We start from the raw sequence: 22,368 nt of genomic DNA, 5'->3' as shown, positions 1-22,368 counted from the left end.
TATGGCAAATTCTCGTCCCAACTAGATCCATAATCTAGCGCACAAGCTCTCAGCATATCCTCCAAAATCTGGTTGACTCTCTCGGTCTGTCCATCTGTCTGCGGATGGAAAGCTGTACTAAACTCCAGTCTGTACCTAAAGTTTCATGCAACTGATTCCAGAACTTTGAGGTAAATTGTGTTCCTCTATATGATACAATGCTCCTTGGAACTCCATGCAGACATATGATTCTGGTCATGTATATCTTTGCCAACTTTGCGCTAGTATAGGTAGTCTTCACGGGAATGAAATGAGCTACCTTTGTCAAACGATCGACTACAACCCATATCGAGTCATAGCCTGAACGAGTTCTAGGTAAACCCGTAAGAAAATCCATGCCTAACTTATCCCACTTCCATTCGGGTATCGGCAATGGCTGTAGCAATCCTGCTGGCTTCTGATACTCTGCCTTTACTCTTTGACATACATCACAAACTGCTACATACTCTGCAATATCCTTCTTCATTCCGGTCCACCAGAAAATATCCTTCAAATCCAGATACATCTTGGTATTTCCTGGGTGAATCGAATAGGGTGAGTCATGGGCCTCTTGCAGAATTAACTTCCTGATCTTCAAATCATTAGGCACATAAAGATGGTCTTCAAACCATAAGGTGTCGTGCTCATGCTCACGAAATCCCTTAGCTTTTCCTTTGCTCATTTTCTCCTTTATAGAGGCAATCTCCTTGTCAGTCTTCTGGGCTTCCCTAATCTTATCCACCAAAGTAGACTGAATCTCCAATGCTTCTACATAGCCTCTTGGTACTATTTCCAAACATAGCTCTCGGAGATTCGGATAACTCCCTTGGTAAATCTCCCGTCGTTAGTGTGTTGACATGGCTTTTACGACTCAATGCGTCAGCTACTACGTTAGCCTTTCCAGGGTGATAATGCAAACTCATATCATAATCCTTGATGAGTTCCAACCAACTCCTTTGCCTGAGATTTAACTCCTTCTGCGTGAAAATATACTTCAAACTCTTGTGATCCGTGTACACCTCACAATGGTTTCCAATGAGAAAGTGTCTCCAGGTTTTCAATGCATGCACTACGACTGCTAACTCCAAATCATGCGTAGCATAATTTAACTCATGAGGCTTAAGCTGTCGTGAGGCATATGAAACAACTCTTCCTTCCTACATAAGGACGGCTCCAAGTCCTCGACATGAAGCGTCGCAATACACCTCATAATCCTTGGTCTGATCTGGCAAAATCAACACTGGTGAGGTAACCAAATGTTTCTTCAACTCCTGGAAACTAGCCTCACATTCCTCAGTCCATATGAACTTGGTATTCTTTTTCAACAACTCCGTCATAGGCTTCGCAATCTTTGAGAAATTCTCAATAAATCTCCGGTAGTATCCTGCGAGCCCAAGAAAACTCCGGATCTCTCCAACTGTTGTTGGCGCTTCCCAATTTGTCATGGTATCAACCTTAGTGGGATCTACTGATATACCTTCTCCGGATATAACGTGTTCGAGAAATCCAACTTCCTTCAACCAAAACTCACATTTGCTAAACATGGCATATAATTGATGTTCTCTGAGCTTTCCAAGAACCAAACGCAAATGCTCCTTATGCTCCTCTTCGTTCTTCGAATATACCAGGATATCATCGATGAACACTACAACGAACTTATCCAGAAACTCCATAAACACCTTGTTCATCATGTTCATAAAATATGCAGGGGCGTTAGTCAGACCAAATGATATAACGGTATACTTGTACAACCCATACCTGGTGGTAAAAGCCGTCTTAGGTATATCCTGTTCTCGAATCTTCAATTGGTGGTATCCTGATCGCAGATCGATCTTGGAAAATACCTTAGCTCCTTGCAATCGATCAAACAGATCATTGATCATCGGTAGTGAGTACTTGTTCTTGATGGTTACTTCATTCAATCCTCGATAATCAACAACCATCCTTAACGATCCATCCTTCTTCTCCACTAGAAGTACTGGTGATCCCCAAGGTGAAGAACTTGGGCGAATATATCCTTTATCCAGTAACTCCTTAATCTGCTTCTTAATCTCCACCAAATCCTTTGCGGGCATCCTATATGGTCTCTTAGATATTGGCCCTGTGCCTAGCAAAAGTTCAATCAAAAACTCAATATCTCTATCTGGTGGCATGCTTGGCAACTCCTCTGGAAATACATCAGGGAAATCTTTCACCACTGGTACTTCCTCCTCCACAACTCTTGTTAAACAATTTACTTGAGTCCTTTTCGGCACATGTCGGGATACATACTTGATCCTTCTCCCTTCTGGCGTTGTAAGCAAAATTGACTTACTGGCACATTCAATATTCCCTTCATACTTTGATAACCAATCCATGCCTAATATCACATCCAATCCTTGGGATTCCAATACTATTAGGTCCGAGGGAAATACATAGTTACCAATCCTTAATGGTAACCGATCACACCATAGACTGGCCATATACTATGCTCCAGGCGAGGTTACTAACATGGGTGACCTAAGGGCTTGGGTTGGTAGTTTATACTTATCCACAAATCCCCTTGATATGTATTAATGCGATGCACTAGTATCAAAAAGAATGAGTGCAGTAAATGACTTAACCAAAAACTTACCGATTATGGCATCCGGTTGCTCTTCCACCTCCTCCACATTAACGTGGTTCACCTGTCCCCTATTGAAAGGGTTCGGCTTCTTGCCAGAGCTTCCATTGCCATTTCCATTCTGGGATTCAGGACATTCATTAGCATAATGTCCAGTCTTCTGGCACTTAAAGCAAGTGACTTGGCTCAGGTCTCTCTTGGCTGGGGTCGATGGGTTGGTGTGGTTCTGGCAGTTGCTTCCTCCATTCCCATTACCATTCTTGGTGCCATTGTGATTGTGCGAGCTTCCTCCTCCATGGGTATGCTGAAGATGTCCTCCTGGTCTAGGGGTAAAACATGGCTTTTGCTGGGCTCCTGAATTGTACTTCCCTTGTCCATACTTCCTCTTACGGTTCTCAATCTGCTGCTGCTTCCCTTCAATCGTGAGAGCATGATCTACCAACTCCTGGTAGTTGTTGAAGGTTGCTACCATCAACTGCATGCTCAACTCATCATTCAATCCTTCCAGAAACTTCTCCTGCTTAGCTGCATCCGTAGCAACGTCATCTGGGGCATAACGTGCTAACTTACTAAAGTCCTCCACATACTGGCCAACTGTCCGCCCTCCTTGGCGCAAGTTGCGAAACTCTCGCTTCTTCATGGCCATTGCTCCTGATGAAACATGGGTAGTACGAAAAGCCTGCTGAAACTGGTCCCACGTGACAGTGTCAACAGGGAAAGTGGCTGTGAAATTCTCCCACCATGATGCTGCGGGTCCTTCCAACTGATGTGCGGCAAACTTCACCTTTTCCGCATCTGTGCATCCTGCCGTGGTCAATTCTCTAGCTGTCTTGCAGAGCCAATCATCTGCTACTATCAGCTCGGTGCTACTAGAAAACACCGGCGGATTCAGCCTAAGAAAACGGGCTAAGTGATCAACAGGTGGTGGTGGTGGTGGGTTGTTGTTGTTGTTCCCCTGATACTGATTCTGGACTAGCAACTGCATCAATGTGTTCTGCTGTTGGATCAACTGGGTGAGCTCTGGTGGGAAGGTAAATCCGGGGTCATGTCTCGGAGGCATCTAAGGGTTTAGAAAAGATGAGATTTAAGAATAGAGGGGTTCTAAAGAGAAAACACTACCCATATGCACATGAGGCAAAAGCAAACAATTCACTTCATTCAATCAATCAAACAAGGGCATACAATTGATCTAACTATCGCAAAAGTGCTCGGACTACTTTATTTACATGGTGGACTACTACTACTATTGGGGTGGTCTACTAGAAATATTCTTCGGTTGCAGACTCCATGATATCTGCTCCAGCTTCATCCACATAATCATCGTCGCTATCATCAGGGTCCGAGTCGGTGTCGTCGATGATGATGTAGTCTTCCGGGCGAATTTCCTTGGGTTCTTCGTCTTCTTCTACTGGTGTAGGGCCTCCCATGAATATTCCAATTTTCTTGATCAGATCGTCATTCTTCTCCACTAATACTTCGATTTCCTCTTCATAATCTTCACGTGTAGCCTTGAGTTCTTCCTCCAGTTCCTTGATTCTTGTTCTTGCCTTCTTCAGATCTATCATGTCGGCGCACATCTGGTTCTCCTGACGTCGAATGTGCTGGTTTAACTCCTGGATAAAAGCTGCAATTGATCTATCCTTCCTGGTGCTGACAATCTCCCAGTGCTCATCTCGGCGCCCACAAATCTGGTAGATAGTATCCTTGAGATCATTGCGGTAAACTTCTCCAATGCGTCCCATGGTGATGTGAGCTGCCATGCTCTTTCCTAGACTCCAGGTTGGTGCATCAAAGGAAAACTCTATGGGCTCAGTGACTGGCATGAACGTCCTTCCTGGATCTTGAACTTGAATCATCTAGCGCTCTTCTTCAGGTAGAGTGGCGTTGTAGGTTCCGGTGAAGCTTGGTACTCCTATGTTCAGGTATCTAGTGACTTCCTTCAAGTGACGTCCAAAGGGTGTATCTTCATCCGGTTGTGCGAACTTGTTCCTTGCATCCGCCATCCTAAAAGAGTAGAAAATATGAGAAGTCAGAATGAGAAGAGTGAGTAGTGATCTAGGGCTTTTGCTTAGTGGTCGTGTCCTACAGTCAGCGTGTGCTCTGATACCATCTTGTAGCGACCAGACCTCAAACGGTCCAATCTCTGTGCTCAGGTGTCATCCATGGATCAGTAATGCTGACACCACACAATACTTGAAGGATTTATAGCAGAGTAGCAATCACACACTTATTACATCGAGTGTCTCAAAAGAGAACTTATTACAATAAATATGGCTTAAGGCCATCTTATAACGACAACAGCGGAAGGCTTGGAAGATAAGTGAGTCCATCAACTCCAACAGCATCACTGAGTATAGAACCACGACCTAAAGGCACCTTAATCATCGTCAGAAAAGTCTGCAACATTAACGTTGCAGCCCGAAATGGGTCAGCACATGGAATATGCTGCCAATGTAACACATAGAGAATGATAAAAGAATAAGGCTATTCTATATGCATATTTGGCTGGTGGAAAGCTCTATGGTTACAATTTTGCATAAAGCCAATTTTCCCTACTGCAAAGGAATAAATTTTATTTAACTATCATGGTAGTTGTTAAACAATGAGAATGGTTGACAGCATTCTCAATCCCAATTAAGCATCATCATTAAACAAAACCCAACCAAAATTAATTTTAGAGTAACATGATGAGATTCACATGATAATCCAGGTACTAGATACTCAAGATGTCCATAACCGGGGACACGACTAATCATGATTAGTTTATACACTCTACAGAGGTTTGCGCACTTTTCCCCACAAGACTCGATCTCCTCTGTTGGAATTCTCGCAGTACATGGTGTTTGAGAAATGGATGACCGAGACATAGTCTTTCAGAAGCACTAGCACCTTACGATGGGTAGACCGTACCACCTACATCCCCTACATCTGCTAGTCTACCACTGTAAGAGTTCGCATGACTTAGTCAACTATGCTAGAGCCCATAGTAGCTTGTGGCTGCACACGGAAGTTTCTAGCATGAATAATCTCATGATCCCTTTGAGCCTGGGTGGCGGTCCAAAAGAAAAACAGGCGATCGCTGGAATACCCAGGTGCCTCCATCCACCCAGATGTGTATTTAAGTTGCCACCTTAGATAAACCATAAATTTAAAAATCTCACATCTGTCATGGATACACTCACCCAATCCACGTCTACTAGCATAGCATAGCATAATAAGCAACATAGAAGTAACTCCCAAAGGTTTGATGATAAATAGGTAATAGGTTCTACCTCAACTACTTCCCAAACCCACAATTTAATTAGATCCTAATCATGCAATGTGTGAGGATTGGTCTAATGCAATAAAAACTTGGTAGTTGGAGGTATGATCAAAGTGTTACTTGCCTTGCTCATGATCCGCAAAACCTAGCGATTCAAAGTAGCAAGTGGCGCACTCCGGGTACTCTATTGCAAACAAACAAGCATACAATAAGTACTCATCTAATGCACAGGTAAAACTCGAATAAGAGTTCTAACCAGAAAGTTCAACTTAAGAACTCCGGTTGGCAAAAAGAACCAAATCGAACGAAGCAACGAAAGACCAACGGCAAAAGAAGTAAGCTTCGTTTACTAATGTGAAACTAGGGCAATTTTTACTCTGGCAAAAACTTGTTTGAGTAGGTTAAACAGAAAGAGGGTTTCGAGACGAAACTCCAGGCACTTGAATCACGTGATTCCGATAAACGAGCGAAAAGTTAAACTAAAACGAACATCGGATCAGAAATCACGATCAAAAAAATCGTGGATTTAATCCGAGAAAAAGAAAAACGACGAACAGGTTACGGTACGAACGTTCGTTAACTAGAACTAAACGAAAAATGCGTTCGTTAAAACGAACGGACGAGCGAACGCTCGCTAAATAAATAAACCGGAGAAAAATCGATCTATTTAAAAAATGAAAAGTAGGGTTTTAAAAAAATCGAAATGGTGTTTTCTCAAAAACCGGCCGGCGGCTACCTCGGCGGCGGCGCTCCGGCGAGACTCTGGCAGGGCGGCGGGTGGCGCGAGGCGGCGGGACGACGGCTCTGGGCGGCGGCTTCGGGCGGCGTGCGGCGGCAGGCGGCGCTGGGGGCGTGCGGCGGCAGCGGCGGTGTGGGCTGTAGGGGGGTGGTGGCGCTTATAAAGGGGGCGGGGGAGGCGACTTGGGGGAGGGGTCGGCCTCAGGAGGCGGAGTCCTCCCCGGACTCGGGCGGTGGCGGCGCTGGTCGGGACTCTGTCCCGACCCGGCGAGAGGCGGCGGCGGCTGGCTGGGCCCTTGGCCCAGTCGGGCGCGGGGTCTCTCTCTCTTTTTTTTAAAACAGTTTCGCTGCGACAAAACAAATTCTAGAAAAAATAAATAAAATCCTAAAAATGCCAAAACATATTTTCTCCGTCTAAATAAAATATTTAGAACATGATGAACATTTTTTTGGCTCTAAATGCAATTTTTGAAAACGTGCATTTTTTCCTAAATTCAAATAAATAGCAAATAAAACCAAAATAAAATCTTATTTGATTTTTTATTAAATCCTCAATATTTCTTTATTTTTTTGGGAAAGTCATTTTATTCCCTCTCTCATATTTGATAATAGAAATAATTAAAGATAAAATAAATAAAATCAAACGACCTATTTTTCAAAATTTGAGAAAACTCAAATATGAAAATAATGAAACCCCCAACTCTCTCCGAGGGTCCTTGAGTTGCGTAGAATTTCTAGGATCAACCAAAATGCAATGAAATATGATATGCAATGATGGTCTAGTGTATAACATTCCAAATTGAAAATTTGGGATGTTATAGTCTATCAACAGCATCATCAAAATCTTCAAGCTCTTTAAACATAGATTCAATTTCATAAGCACCCATAAAAGCAACAAATTCTGCTATTTGTTCCACATCATAGTAATCATATATACCATTAGCATAAGAAGCTAAGGTTTTATTATCATTAAATTTGCATGAAAAGGGAAGGTGTGGAGCCTTCATCCCAGAGCAACAAGTATAATCATATCTCAAGCATAGTTGCCTAGCATACCACTTTAATATATGAATTTGATCCCATAATAGTTTCCCTTTTTGAGTCAAGCGATAATCCCTAAAGTATTCACGTTGATCCAACGTTACTCCTGATACGTCTCCAACGTATCTATAATTTTTCATTGCTCCATGCTATATTATCTACTGTTTTGGACTATATTGGGCTTTATTTTCCACTTCTATATTATTTTTGGGACTAACCTATTAACCGGAGGCCCAGCCCAGAATTGTTGTTTTTTGCCTATTTCAGTGTTTCGAAGAAACGGAATATCAAACGGAGTCCAAACAGAATAAAATCTTCGGGAACGTGATTTTCTCACCGAACGTTATCCAGGAGACTTGGACCCTGCTCCAAGGAACAAAAGAGGCGGTCACAAGGGTGGGGGCGCGCCCCCTGCCTCATGGGCCCCTCGTTGCTCCTCCGGCGTACTTCTTCCTCCTATATATACACACATAACCCCAAACAACCAGAACAGGAGCCAAAACCTAATTCCACCGCCGCAACTTTCTTTATCCACGAGATCCCATCTTGGGGCCTGTTCCGGAGCTCTGCCGGAAGAGGGTCATCATCACGGAGGGCTTCTACATCATCCTAGCCTCTCCGATGAAGTGTGAGTAGTTTACTTCATATCTTCGGGTCCATAGTTAGTAGCTAGATGGCTTCTTCTCTCTCTTTGAATCTCAATACAAAGTTCTCCCCCTCTCTTGTGGAGATCTATTCGATGTAATCTTATTTTTGCGATGTGTTTGTTAAGACCGATGAATTGTGGGTTTATGATCAAATCTATCTATGAATAATATTTGAATCTTTTCTGAATTCTTTTATGTATGATTGGTTATCTTTGCAAGTCTCTTCGAATTATCCGTTTGGTTTGGCCAACTAGATTGGTAGTTCTTGCCATGGGAGAAGTGCTTAGCTTTGGGTTCAATCTTGCGGTGTCCTTACCCAGTGACAGAAGGGGCAGCAAGGCATGTATTGCATCGTTGCCATCGAGGATAACAAGATAGGGTTTATTTCATATTGCATGAATTTATCTCTCTACATCATGTCATCTTGCTTAAGGCGTTACTCTATTTTTAACTTAATACTCTAGATGCATGTTGGATAGCGGTCGATGAGTGGAGTAATAGTAGTAGATGCAGAATCGTTTCGGTCTACTTGTCACGGACGTGATGCCTATATACATGATCATGCCTAGATATTCTTGTAACTATGCTCAATTCTGTCAATTGCTCAACAGTAATTTGTTCACCCACTGTAGAATACTTATGCTCTTGAGAGAAGCCACTAGTGAAACCTATGGCCCCCGGGTCTATTCTCATCATATCAATCTCCATCACTTTAATCTTGCTTTGCTTTTTTACTTTGCTTTTACTTTTTACTTTGCATCTTTATACCAAAAATACCAAAAATATTATATCTATCAGATCTCACTCTCGTAAGTGACCGTGAAGGGATAGACAACCCCTAATCGCGTTGGTTGCGAGTAGCTATCTCTTTGTGCAGGTACGAGGGACTTGAGTGTGGCCTCCTACTGGATTGATACCTTGGTTCTCAAAAACTGAGGGAAATACTTATGCTACTCTACTGCATCATCCCTTCCTCTTCGGGGAAAACCAACGCAAGCTCAAGACGTAGCAAGAAGGATTTCTAGCGCCGTTGCCGGGGAGTCTACGCAAAAAGTCAACATACCAAGTACCCATCACAATCCCTATCTCTCGCATTACATTATTTGCCAGTTGCCCCTCATTTTCCTCTCCCCCCAATTCACCCTTTCCGTTTTATTCCCCCCCCCCTCTCTCTCTATCCTCCCTCTTTATTTGCCTCTTTTTGCCCGCTTGCCTTTTTGTTTGCCCGTGTGTTAGATTGCTTGTTTGTCGTGATGGCTCAAGATACTACTAAATTGTTTGACTTCACCAATACCAATAATAATGATTTCCTTAGCACTCCGATTGCTCCTCCTCTTACCGATGCTGAATCTTGTGAAATTAATACTGCTTTGTTGAATCTTGTTATGAAAGATCAATTCGCCGACCTTCCTAGTGAAGATGCCGCTACTCATCTGAATAGCTTCGTTGATTTATGTGATATGCAAAAGAAAAAATATGTCAATAATGATGTCGTTAAATTGAAGTTATTTCCTTTTTCGCTTAGAGATCGTGCTAAAGCTTGGTTTTCGTCTTTGCCTAAGAATAGTATTGATTCATGGAACAAGTGCAAAGATGCTTTTATCTCTAGGTATTTTCCTCCCGCTAAGATCATCTCTCTTAGAAACAATATTATGAACTTTAAACAACTTGATCATGAACATGTTGCACAAGCTTGGGATAGAATGAAATTAATCATATGTAATTGCCCTACTCATGGTTTGAATTTGTGGATGATTATACAATTTTTTTATGCCGGATTGAATTTTGCTTCTAGAAATCTTTTAGATTCGGCCGCGGGAGGCACTTTTATGGAAATCACTTTACGAGATGCTACTACACTCCTAGATAATATTATGGTTAATTATTCTCAATGGCATACTGAAAGATCTTCTAATAAAAAAGTGCATGCGGTAGAAGAAATTAATGTGTTGAGTGGAAAGATGGATGAACTTATGAAATTATTTGCTACTAAGAGTGTTTCTTTTGATCCTAATGATATGCCTTTGTCTACTTTGATTGAGAATAACAATGAATCTATGGATGTGAATTTTGTTGGTAGGAATAATTTTGGTAACAACGCTTATAGAGGGAATTTTAATCCTAGGCCATATCCTAGTAATCCTTCTAATAATTATGGGAATTCCTACAACAACTCTTATGGAAATTATAATAAGATGCCCTCTGAATTTGAGAATAGTGTTAAAGAGTTTATGAATTCATAAAAAAAATTTAATGCTTTGCTTGAAGAGAAATTGCTTAAAGTTGATGATTTGGCTAGGAACGTTGATAGAATTTCTCTTGAGGTTGATTATTTAAAGCTTAAATCTATTCCTCCTAAACATGATATCAATGAGTCCCTCAAAGCCATGAGAATTTCCATTGATGAGTGCAAAGAAAGAACCGCTAGGATGCGTGCTTCCAAAGATGCCTTTATTAAAGCGTGTTCTTCCAATTCCTATAAAAATCAAGATGAAGATCTAAAAGTTATTGATGTTTCCCCTATTGAATCTTTGTTTTGCAATATGAATCTTGATGAAACTGAATATGATCTTCCTTTACCTAGAAGGTGTTCTAAAAATTCGGAGTATTTTGATCTTAATGATGAAATTGATGAAAGTGGGATTGAAAGAAATAAAAATCTAGATGTTACTAAACCCACTATATTGGATTTCAAGGAATTTAATTATGAAAGTTGCTCTTTAATTGATTGTATTTCCTTGTTGCAATCCGTGCTAAATTCTCCACATGCTTATAGTCAAAATAAAGCCTTCACCGAACATATTATTGATGCCTGGATGCAATCTTATGAAGAAAAACTTGAGTTGAAAGTTTCTATCCCTAGAAAACTCTATGATGAGTGGGAACCAACTATTAAAATTAAAATTAAAGATCATGAGTTTTATGCTTTGTGTGATTTGGGAGCTACTGTCTCTACTATTCCCAAGACTTTGTGTGGTTTGCTAGATTTCAGTAATTTTGATGATTGCTCTCTAAACTTGCATCTTGCGGATTCCACTATTAAGAAACCTATGGGAAGGATTAATGATGTTCTTATTGTTGCAAATAGGAATTATGTGCCCGTAGATTTTATTGTTCTTGATATAGATTGCAATCCTTCTTGCCCTATTATTCTTGGTAGACCTTTCCTTAGAACGGTTGGTGCGATTATTGATATGAAGGAAGGGAATATTAGATTTCAATTTCCATTAAAAAAGGGCATGGAACACTTTCCTAGAAAGAAAATAAAATTACCATATGAAACTATCATGAGAGCCACTTATGGATTGCCTACCAAAGATGGCAATACCTAGATCTATCCTCGCTTTTATGCCTAGCTAGGGGCGTTAAACGATAGCGCTTGTTGGGAGGCAAACCAATTTTACTTTATTCCTTGCTTTTTGCTCCTGTTTAGTAATACATAAATTATTTAGCCTCTGTTTTGGTTGTGTTTTTTGTGTTTAATTAGTGTTTGTGCCAAGTAGAACCGTTGGGAAGACTTGGGGAAAGTCTTGTTGAACTTGCTGTAAAAAAACAGAAACTTTAGCGCTCACGAGAGCTGCTGTCATTTTTATTTGAAGAGTGATATTTAGTTAATTCTTTTTTCAGATGTTAATAGATAAATTCCTTACGTCCAGCAATTTATTTTATAATTTGTGGGGTTCCGTATCTTGCGCTAGCTACAGATTACTACAGACCGTTCTGTTTTTGACAGATTCTGTTTTTCGTGTGTTGTTTGCTTATTTTGATGAATCTATGGCTAGTAAAATAGTTTATAATCCATAGAGAAGTTGGAATACAGTAGGTTTAACACCAATATAAATAAAGAATGAGTTCATTACAGTACCTTGAAGTGGTCTTTTGTTTTCTTTCGCTAACGGAGCTCACGAGTTTTCTATTTTGAGTTTTGTGTTGTGAAGTTTTCAACTTTTGGGTGAATTCTTTTGATGGATCATGGAACAAGGAGTGGAAAGAGCCTAAGCTTGGGGATGCCCATGGCACCCCCAATATAATCCAAGGACAGCAAAAAGTCAAAGCTTGGGGATGCCCCGGAAGGCATCCCCTCTTTCGTCCACTTCCATCGGTAATTTACTTGGAGCTATATTTTTATTCACCAACATGATATGTGTTTTGCTTGGAGCGTCTTGTATTATTTGTGTCTTTGTGTCTTAGTATGCCACAATCATCCTTAATGTACACACCTTTTGAGAGAGCCATACATGAATTAAAATTTGATAGAATACTCTATGCGCTTCACTTATATCTTTTGAGCTAAGTAGTTTTGCTCTATGTGCTTCACTTATATCTTTTGAGCTAGGTAGTTTTGCTCTATGTGCTTCACTTATATATTTTGAGTGTTATAATTTTGCTCTATGTGCTTCACTTAGATCTTTTAGAGCACGGTGGTGGATTTGTTTTAAAGAAACTATTGATCTCTCATCACTTAAATTATTTTGAGAGTGTCTTAATAGCATGGTAATTTGCTTAATAATAATATGCTTGGTTTTCAAGATTTGTGAAACTTTCTTTTGAGTGTGTTTAATACTAAGAAAAGATTGAAGCATGATAATTGTTTTGAGATATGGAGGTGATAATATTAAAGTCATGCTAGTTGAGTAGTTGTGAATTTAAAGAATACTTGTGTTGAAGTTTGTGAGTCCCATAGCATGCACGCACGGTGAACCGTTATGTGACGAAGTCGGAGCATGATTTATTTATTGATTGTCTTCCTTATGAGTGGCGGTCGGGAAGGAGCGATGGTATTTTCCTACCAATCTATCCCCCTAGGATCATGCGCGTAATACTTTGCTTTGGTAACTTCTAGATTTTTGCAATAAGTATATGAGTTCTTTATGACTAATGTTGAGTCCATGGATTATACGCAGTCTCACCCTTCCACCTTTGCTAGCCTCTCTAATACTGCACACCTTTCTCCGGTATCATACAAATAAGCCTCCTTATATCTTCCTCAAAACAGCCACCATACCTACCTATTATGGCATTTCCATAGCCATTCCGAGATATATTGCCATGCAACTTTCCACCACCTAGTTCATCATGACACATTCATCATTGTCATATTGCTTAGCATGATCATGTAGTTGACATAGTATTTGTGGCAAAGCCACCATTCATAATTTCTTCATACTTGTCACTATTGATTCATTGCATATCCCGGTACACCGCCGAAGGCATCCATATAGAGTCATACTTCGTTTTAGAATCGAGTTGTAATCATTGAGTTGTAAATAAATAAAAGTGTGATGATCATCATTCAATAGAGCATTGTCCCAATAAAAAAAGGAGAGAAAGGCCAAATAAAAAAATAAGGCCCAAAAAAAGAAAATAAATAAAAGGGGCAATGCTACTATCTTTTTTCCACACTTCTGCTTCAAAGTAGCACCATGATATAGCAAGTCTCATATGTTGTGCTTCAAAGTAGCACCATGTTCTTCATATAGAGAGTCTCATATGTTGTCACTTTCATATACTAGTGGGAATTTTACATTATAGAACTTTGCTTGTATATTCCAATGATGGGCTTCCTAAAAATTGCCTTAGGTCTTCGAGAGCAAGCAAGTTGGATGCACACCCACTAGTTTCTTTTGTTGAGCTTTCATACATTTATAGCTCTAGTACATCCGTTGCATGGCAATCCCTACTCACTCACATTGATATCTATTGATGGGCATCTCCATAGCCCGTTGATACGCCTAGTTGATGTGAGACTATCTTCCCCTCCTTTTTGTCTTCTCCACAACCACCATTCTATTCCACCTATAGTGCTATATCCATGGCTCCTGCTCATGTATTGCGTGAAGATTGAAAAAGTTTTGAAAAAGTTAGAGTATGAAACAATTGCTTGGCTTGTCATCGGGGTTGTGCATGATTTAAATACTTTGTGTGGTGAAGATGGAGCATAGCCAGACTATATGATTTTGTAGGGATAACTTTCTTTGGCCATGTTATTTTGAGAAGACATAATTGCTTTGTTAGTATGCTTGAAGTATTATTATTTTTATGTCAATATAAACTTTTGTCTTGAATCTTTCTAATCTGAATATTCATACCACAATTAAGAAGATTTGCATTGAAATTATGCCAAGTAGCACTCCGCGTAAAAAGTTCTCCTTTTATCATTTACCTACTCGAGGACGAGCAGGAATTAAGCTTGGGGATGCCTGATACGTCTCCAACGTATCTATAATTTTTGATTGCTCCATGCTGTATTATCTAGTGTTTTGGACTATATTGGGCTTTATTTTCCACTTTTATATTATTTTTGGGACTAACTATTAACCGGAGGCCCAGCATTGCTGTTTTTTTTGCCTATTTCAGTGTTTTGAAGAAATGGAATATCAAACAGAGTCCAAACGGAATAAAATCTTCGGGAACATGATTTTCTCACCGAACGTGATCTAGGAGACTTGGACCCTGCTCCAAGGAACAAAAGAGGCGGTCACGAGGGTGGGGGGCACCCCCCTCCTAGGGCCCACCCCCTGCCTCGTGGGCCCCTCGTTGCTCCTCCGGCGTACTTCTTCCTCCTATATATACACACGTACCCCCAAACGATCAGAACAGGAGCGAAAAACCTAATTCCACCCCCGCAACTTTCTGTATCCACGAGATCCCATCTTGGGGCCTTTTCCAGAGCTCTACCGGAAGAGGGTCGTCATCACGGAGGGCTTCTACATCATCCTAGCCTCTCCGATGAAGTGTGAGTAGTTTACCTCAGATCTTCGGGTCCATAGTTAGTACCTAGATGGCTTCTTCTCTCTCTTTGAATCTCAATACAAAGTTCTCCCCCTCTCTTGTGGAGATCTATTCGATGTAATCTTCTTTTTGCGGTGTGTTTGTTGAGACCGATGAATTGTGGGTTTATGATCAACTCTATCTATGAATAATATTTGAATCTTCTCTGAATTCTTTTATCTATGATTGGTTATCTTTGCAAGTCTCTTCGAATTATCCGTTTGGTTTGGCCAACTAGATTGGTAGTTCTTGCCATGGGAGAAGTGCTTAGCTTTGGGTTCGATCTTGCGGTGTCCTTACCCAGTGACAGAAAGGGCAGCAAGGCACGTATTGCATCGTTGCCATCGAGGATAACAAGATGGGGTTTATTTCATATTGCATGAATTTATCTCTCTACATCATGTCATCTTGCTTAAGGCGTTACTCTGTTTTTAACTTAATACTCTAGATGCATGCTGGATAGCGGTCGATGAGTGGACTAATAGTAGTAGATGCAGAATCGTTTCGGGCTACTTGTCACGGACATGATGCCTATCTACATGATCATGCCTATATATTCTCATAACTATGCACAATTCTGTCAATTGCTCAACAGTAATTTGTTCACCCACCATAGAATACTTATGCTCTTGAGAGAAGCCACTAGTGAAACCTATGGCCCCCGGGTCTATTCTCATCATATCAATCTCCATCACTTTAATCTTGCTTTGCTTTTTTACTTTGCTTTTACTTTTTCTTTGCATATTTATACCAAAAATATTATATCTATCAGATCTCACTCTCGTAAGTGACCGTGAAGGGATTGACAACCCCTAATCGCGTTGGTTGCGAGTAGCTATCACTTTGTGCAGGTAAGAGGGACTTGAGCGTGGCCTCCTACTGGATTGATACCTTGGTTCTCAAAAACTGAGGGAAATACTTACGCTACTCTGCTGCATCATCCCTTCCTCTTCGGGGAAAACCAACGCAAGCTCAAGACGTAGCAACTCCCATTACATAATTGAATGGGGTTTTCTCAGGATTATTAAAGTAGTACATAATATCTTTCACATAACCAACATCGAGGGTTTTAGGAGGTTCCCCATCTCCATGAGCAGCAAGTACACCCAATTTTTTTGGTATTTCGTGTTCCATATCCATAACTAAAGATGAAGAACAACTAAGAACAGCAAATAAAAATTACTTAGCGATAAAGCAAAATAGCACACATGAGAATATTCACCCCATGCTATTGCTCCCCGGCAACGGCGCCAGAAAAAGGTCTTGATAACCCACAAGTATAGGGGATCAATTGTAGCCTCTTTCGATAAGAGTGTAGAACCCAATGAGGAGCTAAAGGTAGAACAAATATTCCCTCAAGTTCTATCGACCACCGATACAACTCTACGAACGCTTAACGTTTGCCTTACCTAGAACAAGTATGAAACTAGAAGTGCTTTTTAGCTGTTGTTGGATAGGTCTGCAAGATAATAAAGATTACGTAAATAAAAAGTAGGGGCTGTTTAGATAAAGAAACAATAAAGTAAATATAGCGAGTGTGGAAAAGTGGTGGTAGGAGTTGCGAAATTGTCCCTAAGAAATTGACTACTTTACTAGACCGATCGCAAGTATTATGTGGGAGAGGCCACTGCTAGCATGTCATCCCTGACTTGGAATTCTATGCACTTATAATTGGAACTACTAGCAAGCATCCGCAACCACTAATGTTCATTAAGGTAAAACCCAACCATAGCATTAAGATATATTGGTCCCCCTTCAATCCCGTATGCATCAATTTCTATGCTAGGTTGAAGCTTCTGTCACTCTTGCCCTCCAATACATAGTCCTATCAACATACAACTAACCCTATGGTGTGATCCACACGCGCGCTCATATGATGGGCACCAAAGGACAGCAACATAACCACAAGCAAATTAAATCAATCATAGCAATTCATCAACCACCGATAGGACAACGAAAATCTACTCACACATCATAGGATGGCAACACATCATTGGATAATAATATGAAGCATAAAGCACCATGTTCAAGTAGAGGGTATAGTGGGTTGCGGGAGAGTGGACAGTTGTAGATAGAGGGGGGAAGGTGATGGAGATGTTGGTGAAGATGGCGGAGGTGTTGATGTAGATTGCGGTGATGATGATGGGCACGACAGCATTCCGGCGCCACCGAAAGAGACGGGGAGAGGGGGGCCCTTCGTCTTCTTCTTCCTTGACCTCCTCCCTAGATGGGAGAAGGGTTTCCCCTCTGGTCCTTGGCCTCCATGGCATGGGAGGGGCGAGAGCCCCTCCGAGATTGGATCTGTCTCTCTGTCTCTCTCTGTTTCTGTGTTCTGTTCTGCTGCCCTTTCACCATTTCGTATATATATGGAGATCCGTAACTCTGATTGGACTAAAACCTTCTTCGTGATTTTTTTACCAAAAATTAGCTTTCTTGCGGCCGAAGAAGGGCATCAACTGCCTTATGGGTGGACCACGAGGGTCAGGGGCGCGCCCAGGGGGGTGGGGCGCGCCCCGCTACCTCGTGCCCACCTCGGACACCGTTTCACGTTGATCTTTCTCCCAGATTTTCCAAATATTCCAAAAATAAGCTCTGTCCATTTTTATCTCGTTTGGATTCCTTTTGATATGGATATTCTGCGAAACATAAAACATGCAACAAATAGGAACTGGCATTGGGCACTGGATCAATATGTTAGTCCCAAAAAATAATATATAAAGTTGCCAAAAGTATATGGAAGTTGTAGAATATTGGCATGGAACAACCAAAAACTATAGATACGACGGAGACGTATCAGCTGCAGCTTGGAGGCGAGCTATCTCATCCCTTCTCTTATACTCTTCCGCCTCCTCTCTGGTTATAAAATATCTCCCTTTTTTCCTAAAAGTCAAAGAAAGTAGAAGCAGGGAGAGCGACGTGATAGGTACGTCGTCTATCAAAGATTAGTCGGTACTGGAGGAACTGATCAATCCTCTCAACAAAATGATGACGAACCATAGCCTCATAATCCAAATAAGTAGGAGGCAACTCAATATCATCCTCACGTATGGTTATATCAAGAAAATTAGCTATACGGGTTGCATAAATTCCACCAAAGAAATCTCCATCAAATCTATTATGATGCAACCTACGTGCAACAATGGCTCCCAAATTATAAGATCTATCTCCTAACACGACACTCCTAAGAATATTGAGGTCAGGGACACACATGTGACATGCTTCATCCTTACCATTTATGCACGTACCTATGAAGAGAGCAAAATAATGTATAGCATGAAAATGAAGGCTCCCTATGGTAGCTTGTGCTATATCTCTAGATTCCCCCACAATTATATTAGTAAGAAAATCTCTAAATTCAGATTTGCGAGGTTCACTAGCACTACCCCATTGTGGAAGTTTGCAAGCAGTGGTAAAATCCTCTAAGTCCATAGTATAAGAATTTTCATAAAGATCAAATAGGACAGTTTGAGAATTGCGTGAAGATGAAAATTCAAACCTCCTCACAAAGGAACTAGTGAGATAGTGGTACTGACGGCACTTTTCTGCCTCGAAGCTCACAAGATCAGCGTTACGCAAATATGCGTTAAATTCTTCCTTAATTCCTGCTCGATCCATGAAGTCCTCTGAAGGCCATTCACAAGGCCGCACTGGGGCGTCCCTTGGTGGTTCATCATCAACATCACGCATTGCAAGCCTGGGTCCTTGTTTCCTTGAAGAACCACCTTGGTACATTTTCCTAAGCATATTTTTTTTCCTCTGAAAAATTTATGAAATTTTAGTAACTTCAAAATAAAAGTGAACCAAACTCAACAATATTGATAGCAACTACTCCTATAAGTGCCTAGAGACTATATCATGCATCAAAACTACTTTTTACCATATAAATTTGACATGCAAGCTCAAGAACAGGGTCACCTAAGTAGCAAAAATATGCAATGAATAAAGTACTAGAACAAAAACTAATTAGACCATTGGAGGAGTCACATACGAAGGAACAATCCCCAAAAGCAGTTTTGTGAGAGGTGCTTTTAGCAAGGAGATCGAAAATGGCAGCAAAATGAGCTTGGACTCGGGTTTGAGCTGGTTAGTGCTGTTTGTGAGAGGAAGAAGGAATGTGTGGTAGCTGGAATAAGTGGAGGGGAGCCACCATGGGCCCACGAGGCAGGGGGGCGCACCCAGGGGGTGGGCGCGCCATGGACCCTTGTGGCCAGGTGCTTGCTCCCCCTGCTGTCTCCTCAGTGCCAGATATTCTCAAATATTTCAGAAAAAATCATATTTAAATTTCAGGGCATTTGGAGAACTTTTATTTTCGGGGTATTTTATATTGCATGGATAATCAGAAAATAGACAGAAATTAATATTTAAGCTTTATTTAATATAAATAACAGAAAGTAAAAAGAGGGTACAGAAGGTTGTGCTTTCTAACTTCATCCATCTCATGCTCATCAAAAGGAATCCACTAACAAGGTTGATCAAGTCTTGTTAACAAACTCATTCCGAGTAACATGGAACCGGAGAACTTTCAAATAACACTAGGTTACCTCAACGAGGATATTCACATCCCCAACAATAAGAATATCATATTTCTTCTTGACAGTAGGAAGAGAAAATTCAAAACCTCCAAAAATAAATGATGGAATTTTTCCAATAGAGTTGATAATGTGGACTTGAGGTTGTTTCCTCGGCAAGTGTACCGTATGCTCATTACCATTAACATGAAAAGTGACATTGCCTTTGTTGCAATCAATAACAGCCCATACAGTATTCAAAAAAGGTCTTCCAAGAATAATAGACATACGGTCGTCCTCGGGAATGTCAAGAATAACAAAGTCCGTTAAAATAGTAACGTTTGCAACCACAACAGGCACATCCTCACAAATACCGACAGGTATAGCAGTTGATTTATCAGCCATTTGCAAAGATATTTCACTAGGTGTCAACTTATTCAAATCAAGTCTACGATATAGAGAGAGGCATAACACTAACACCGGCTCCAAGATCACATAAAGCAGTTTTAACATAGTTTCTTTTAATGGAGCATGGTATAGTTAGTACTCCTGGATCTCCTAGCTTCTTAGGTATTCCGCCCTTAAAAGTATAATTAGCAAGCATGGTGGAAATTTCAGCTTTCGGTATCTTTCTTTTATTAGTAACAATATCTTTCATGTACTTAGCATAAGGATTCATTTTAAGCATATCAGTCAAACGTATATGCAAAAAGATAGGTCTAATCATTTCAGCAAAGCGCTCAAAATCCTCATCATCCTTTTTCTTGGATGTCTTAGGAGGAAAAGGCATGGGTTTCTGAACCCAAGGCTCTCTTTCCTTACCGTGTTTCCTAGCAACAAAGTCTCTTTTATCATATCGTTGATTCTTTGATTGTGGGTTATCAAGATCAACAACAGGTTCAATCTCTGCATCATTGTCATTACTAGGTTGAGCATCAACATGAACATTATCATTAACGTTATCACTAGTTTCATGTTCATTACCAGATTGTGTTTCAGCATCAGAAATAGAGATATCATTGGGATTCTCAGGTGTGTCAATAACAGGTTCACTAGAAGCATGCAAAGTCCTATCATTTTTCTTTTTCTTCCTCTTAGAAGGACTAGGTGCATCAATATCATTTCTATGAGAATCTTGCTCAATTCTCTTAGGATGGCCCTCAGGATACAAAGGTTCCTGGGTCATTTTACCACCACTAGTCATAACTCTAACAAAATTATCATTATTCTTACTATTTAATTCATTAAGCAAATCATTCTGAGCTTTAAGTACTTGTTCTACTTGAGTGGTAACCATAGAAGCATGTTTACTAATGAGTTTAAGTTCACCTTTAACTCTAGACATATAATCACCCAAGTGTTAAATCATATAAGCATTTTGTTTCAATTGTCTACCAAAGTAAGCATTGTAGTCTTCTTGCCTAACCATAAAGCTATCAAACTCATCCAAACATTGGCTAGCAAACTTAATAGGAGGGATTTCAGCTTTATCATATCTATAGAGAGAATTTACCTTTACTACCTGTGTCGGGTTATCAAGACCACGTGTTTCTTCAATAGGTGATAGATTAAAACCATATGTTACTTTAACAGGCGGTAGATTAAGACCATGTATTTCTTCAATAGGAGGTAAATTCTTAACATCTTCAGCCTTAATACCCTTTTCTTTCATGGATTTCTTTGCCTCTTGCATATCTTCAGGACTGAGAAATAGAACACCACTTTTCTTCGGAGTTGGTTTAGGAATAGGCTCATGAGTTGGCTCAGGAAGTGTCCAAATATTTTTATTTTTCAACATATTATTCAATAGAATTTCAGCTTCATCTGGTGTTCTTTCCCTGAAAACAGAACCAGCACAACTATCCAGGTGGTCTCTGGAAGCATCGGTTAATCCATTATAAAAGATATCAAGTATTTCATTTTCTTAAGAGGATGATCAGGCAAAGCATTAAGTAATTGGAGAAGCCTCCCCCAAGCTTGTGGGAGACTCTCTTCTTCAATTTGCACAAAATTATATATATCCCTTAAGGTAGCTTGTTTCTTATGAGCAGGGAAATATTTAGCAGAGAAGTAATAAATCATATCCTGGGGACTACGCACACAACCAGAAGCAAGAGAATTAAACCATATCTTAGCATCACCCTTTAATGAGAGCGGAAATATTTTAAGGATGTAAAAGTAGCGAGTTCTCTCATCATTAGTGAACAAGGTGGCTATATCATTTAATTTAGTAAGATGTGCCACAACAGTTTCAGATGCATAGCCATAAAAAGGATCAGATTCAACCAAAGTAATTATATCAGGATCAATAGAGAATTCATAATCCTTATCAGTAACAAAGATAGGTGAAGTAGCATAAGCAGGATCATATTTCATTCTAGCATTCAGAGTTTTTTGTTTAAGCTTAGCTAATAATTTTTTAAGATCACTTCTATCATTGCATGCAAGAAAGTCTCTTTTAGTTTCTTCATCCATAACATAGCCCTCAGGCACAACAGGCAATTCATATTTATTAGGAGCGCCTTCATCATCACTTTCATCAATATTATCAGTTTCAATAATTTCATTCTCTCTAGCCCTAGCAAGTTGTTCATCAAGAAATTCACCAAGTGGCAAAGTAGTATCAACCATAGAAGTAGTTTCATCATAAGTATCATGCATAGCAGAAATGGCATCATCAATAATATGCGACATATCAGAATTAATAGCAGAAGTAGGTTTAGGTGTCGCAAGCTTACTCAAAACAGAAGGTGAATCAAGTGCAGAGCTAGATGGCAGTTC

Source organism: Triticum dicoccoides, chromosome 5A, assembly GCF_002162155.2.
Source record: "Triticum dicoccoides isolate Atlit2015 ecotype Zavitan chromosome 5A, WEW_v2.0, whole genome shotgun sequence".
Taxonomy (NCBI): domain Eukaryota; kingdom Viridiplantae; phylum Streptophyta; class Magnoliopsida; order Poales; family Poaceae; genus Triticum; species Triticum dicoccoides.
Note: the sequence above shows the minus strand (reverse complement) of the source record.